Source organism: Fukomys damarensis, unplaced genomic scaffold, assembly GCF_012274545.1.
Source record: "Fukomys damarensis isolate Sample0158 unplaced genomic scaffold, DMR_v1.0_HiC HiC_scaffold_8, whole genome shotgun sequence".
Classification (NCBI taxonomy): Eukaryota; Metazoa; Chordata; class Mammalia; order Rodentia; family Bathyergidae; genus Fukomys; species Fukomys damarensis.
The window spans coordinates 30816279-30820801 of NW_022900920.1; the positions used below are offsets into that span (position 1 = coordinate 30816279).

General features: G+C 44.9%; 1 protein-coding gene across 1 annotated transcript in view; it reads right to left on the bottom strand.

The window, feature by feature from the left end:
* Sfr1 (SWI5 dependent homologous recombination repair protein 1) overlaps positions 1-338 on the bottom strand; it is a 3762-nt gene extending 3424 nt beyond the window's left edge. Inside the window, exon 1 of the mRNA XM_010626477.1 lies at positions 183-338. The gene's annotated coding sequence lies outside the window, so the exon portion shown is untranslated. The remainder of the gene's footprint in view (positions 1-182) is intronic.
* Positions 339-4523: the final 4185 nt, after the last annotated feature.

Consider the following 4523-nt stretch of genomic DNA (forward strand, 5'->3'; position numbering starts at 1 on the left):
CGGCGTTGGGACGGGGCGGGAACCGCAAGGGCGGGAGCCAAGAAGCGGGATTGGCACGATTGGCTGTCGCGGGCGCGCGGCTTTTCCCCGCCCATTGCTAGAGAGCCGCGGGACTGCGCACGCGTGGCCGAGTCAGTCGGTGTAGCTTCAGAAGGGCGGCCTTGAGTTTGAGAAAGACAAACCGTTCCTGGTGGGGGAGCGCTTCCGACCAATGCTGCCCTTCGCTTGGTCCTCAGTCTCCTCCTTCCTTTCTGCTTCCCGGTTACTTGCACCGCAGAAGGCCGTCTAACCCCCGCCCCAGCTCCTGTCAGTCTCCCGCGCCCCACTGCGCAGGCGCAACCCCGCCCGCGTGACCGGAAGCCGTGGCTGTGGGCGAGGGCTGGCGCAGGCCCCAAGGGCGGTGTTGGGCCTGGTTTCCGGAGCAGCAGGCAGCCTGTGGCGCGGCTTCGCATTTTCTTAAATCAAAGTTGAGAGAAACTGTAGCCTACAGAAGTTTGTTAGGAGACATTGCTAACCACAGCCCAGTGGGTCCCAGTTGGGATGACGCTCTGCCTGCTGCAGACCCCGAGCAGTGAGGATCCTTATCCCAAAATCAGGTGTGGCAATGTGAGGAGTAGAACTCACCTGGGTGGAGATCTGGGTGAGGCCGCTGGGTAACACCTGCGGCACATGCAGGTCGGGAATTATCCCTGGCCAGTGTTTGCAGCCGAAGCCCGGTTGAATGAATGGCCTTTAGAAGTGTCCAAACTCTTTATGAACTGCTTATAACAATGTCTTAGAAATGGCCAGGAGTGATTTTATATGTAAATACAGAACCTGAACACAACACAGTGATCTAGAGTCGAATTTTCTAGGTTCAAGTCCTGGCCCCAGATTTTATCTGCTTGGTAATGCAGTGTCTCTGTGCCTCAGTCTCCTCGTCTGTAAAATGGGGATAATAGTATCCATGTGGTAGAAATTGGAAAATTAAACAAGAATAAATGACAAGGGGGAAAAAATGAGAACTAAAACCTGTCATGTGAAGGTACAGGATCCCAGTAATGAATGTAACTGTATTGTAGACCTAGATTGTACCAATAAACTCAATTAAAAAAAGAATAAATGAGACATACCTGAAACAGTGGTAGATATCTAGGAAGTAAATTGTTAAGAATACATGCAATGTGACCTAAAAATAAGTTTAAAATTTTTTTTTAAATTACAGCAAAACACATTGCCATTAATCTCCCTTGTTTCGCGCACACTTATCCCACCATCCTACTTTCTGAAGCAGTTCTAGAAGTGCTCGAGGCAGGAGATCAGGGTGCGGCAAACTGGCTGGGGAAGTGGGCGTAATCTGCCCTTCGCAAAATTCCAGAACAAATGGTTGAAACAAACAGGTCCCAAAGCCTTGCAGGTGGAACCGATCAGAGTGTGTCGTAAATTCTCGTCAGAGATCCTACGTAGGTTTTTGATACAATGGTCTAGACCACTTCACCCAGAGGAGTGGGAGAGACCAGAGGTGGTTGTCATTTTCCTCATGGCCACGTGTGCTCTCGCTCTTGGTGGTCTGCTCTCACCATTTACAGCAGACTTCTTTTCTTACCCTTACTTATCTCATTCTTACCTTTTCTTTGGCCTGCAATTCTCTCTGCAGAGCATGTTTCTTTCCACACTTTCAGTAAGTGTAAAACCTCACTATCTTCTGTGCTTGTCTTGACCAATTCTTTGTTCAGAACAGAAAGAACCTAAAGACCACCTCTAGAAGGAGACCCCAGCACCGCAAAACCCAGTAACGCTCATTCATGTAGTGTCTTTAGTTGCACTGTTATGGCTCCTTCCACATCCTGAATGGACTCAAAATGCTTACCTATCATGGTCATTTTGACTTTGGAAAAGAGACAGAAGCCGCATGGTGTCAGATCTAGTGAATAAGGTAGAGGAAGACACGCCATGTTTTTATGAGACTGCCTTCCTGTTGCGTGACACTGGGCAGCAGCATTCCCTGAATTACCACACCTCCTGAAGACGCGAAAGAGGACTTTCACAACTGCTTCGGAAAGGGGGAAGAAGAAGGAGATGAGCGTGTTCGCAGCAAGGGGGGGATGTTGTGAGGGGGAGTAAGTGGCAATGGGTTTTACTTAATACATTTTTAAACATTCACTGTATATTTTGACTGCATTTCATGTTCACCATTTCCTAACTGAATTAAGAAAATGCAACACACAAATATAGTTCTTCATATATCTCCAAAAATTTTTTTAAAAAGATGCTATGATCTAGACAATCCCAAATTGAACTGCAAGCAGCAGAGAACTCAGTGCTTCCACATATAATTAATATATATTCTGCTCCTAAATTTTTAAGAAAATAATATAAGCTAACCTCAAGGAATTTACAAAATCAAGAGAGAATTCATAATATTGTAATATAGGTGTTATTCCCCTTACCAAACCACAGATCTCAAGCTTTACACCATTGTTTTTCTTGTCCTCTGGCATGAGTTAATCTCACCGAAAAAAGGCAGGATGATTGTCACATCACTGGAAGCACAGTGCAGACTCTGCACATTCTTTATGCCTTGGGGCAGAAGGGTGAGTTGTTTTTATGAGTCCCTAAAATCAGCTGCTCCCAAATCTTTTTACCATTATGACCTATGCTTTGAGCTGTATTTTTGCTGGCTATGTAAAGGAAAACAACCATTTGGAGATGTTCTGACTTGCTTCTTATGTGAACTGGTATATTAAAATGGAACTAATTGGCCAGATTTTCAAAGAACTTCAGAAACAAGTACTCAGAAAAATCTATAGTTCAGAAACATGCATTTGCTGGCTTACACCTCTGACTTTAAGTTGTTAATATCCAGAAGTCTCCCTGTATGTGAGTTTATATTTTACTTTCATCACATACCACACTGGAAATGTACTTTTCACTCTCAGTTTACTGAAAAATGATCTGGAATATAGATTTCCCCTGTAGTTTTCATGAACCATTAGATAAAGCCTAGCAAACATTCCCATGTCTTTAGTGACCTAAAATCTACTTGCTCATTGAGGCAGGGAGATAATGAAAGACCTGGGATAATGGGCCACGAACCCTCCACAGGCATGGCTGGGCTTAGGTTCTGTTTTCCAGGTTTGGGTGTCATTTTCCTAATGTAGCAACAGGCTGTCAACGGTAATCACTGAGGATGCACAGTGGGGATGAGAGGCTTTCTCAGAGGGCTACCTGCCCGTGGAGGTGATGTAGGAGAAGTATAACTTGCAGCCTGCTGGATATCAGATGTGCTGACTTTGTGACCCCAAAACTGAAGACTGAATTTTAAGAAACAGAGGTTAAGAGTAGGAAAGGTTAATTTAGAGATAGCTCTTGATAGGAGGTTCCTGAGTGGGTTGTCAATGAGACCCTTTGTCAGGGGTAGTTATACAGCAAAGTCACAACGTGGGGCTGGGGATTTGGCTTGGTTCTGCCGCTTGCCTTGTGGGTCAAACTATAATCAACCGATGGGTTTACAAGTACAGCTGCTTAGCTAGTATTTTTTTATTATTCTGGGAATCGAACTCAGGACATTGTATTTGTGAGGCGGGCAGCAGAACCCCTGAGCTAAATCCCCAGCCCCTGATTAGCTAATATTGATCCAATAGGGAAATGAGTTACGTAGCGAGGGTACATGCACAGAACAAAGGCAGTTTTAGGAAGGGATGGGTCTGGATGCGCTGCTCACCCATCTGGGTGACTGATGCCTAGCTGGACATAGTGGACCAGGTGGTGCTAATTATAGAATAATTCCAAGTTACTGTTTATGCCTTAGGGAGGCCTGCAGGCCTGGCTATCACATCTCGGTCTTGAGACCTGGTCTTTACCGAATGCACCTCCAGTCACAATTTTGATGTCTTTATTTTTTGCAGACTTCCTTGAGAGCCCAGTCCCTTCTCTGACTGCATATTAATTTCTATCTAACTTAGCTGCCTGTAGGAAGGGGAAGGGAATGTGAGAAGTGTTCTAGAAAAAGGAGGTCCACAGACAGGACAGGCAGCCAGGGGACCTGGAAAAGACTGAACCAAAGAGGGAATTAGAAAGATTTAGTGAAGGACATGTAGAAGACCAGGGCCAGGACACCTTGGAGTCTCATTAGTCTGGTGAGATTTTCTTGCCCAGAAATAAGATATTTGTACCTGTCTAAAGAATGTCTTCGTTCTATTTAAAGTCACAATTAATGTTGCTTGTAGGAGTACACCCATTGCATATCCTGAGCTCCTACAGGCCCACTTCTACATCAAACTTTTCCATTCATCAATCTCAGCTGGCTAAGATGTAGTCCTTTTTATGTATAAAAACTCCTAGATGAAAAAGTCCCTTTGGCAACTCTTTTGGGCCCATCTCAAGTTAACAACCTGGGACTGTTGGCTTTTGCTTACAATCAGTGCTGCTTTCTGGTTTCGCTCTACAAAAAGTACTTTCGCTTGATCCTCTTTTGACTTTCTACCTTGAAATTCTTTGAGTCAAGAGAAGAACCCACCAACCAGACAGTAACACTCGTGAAG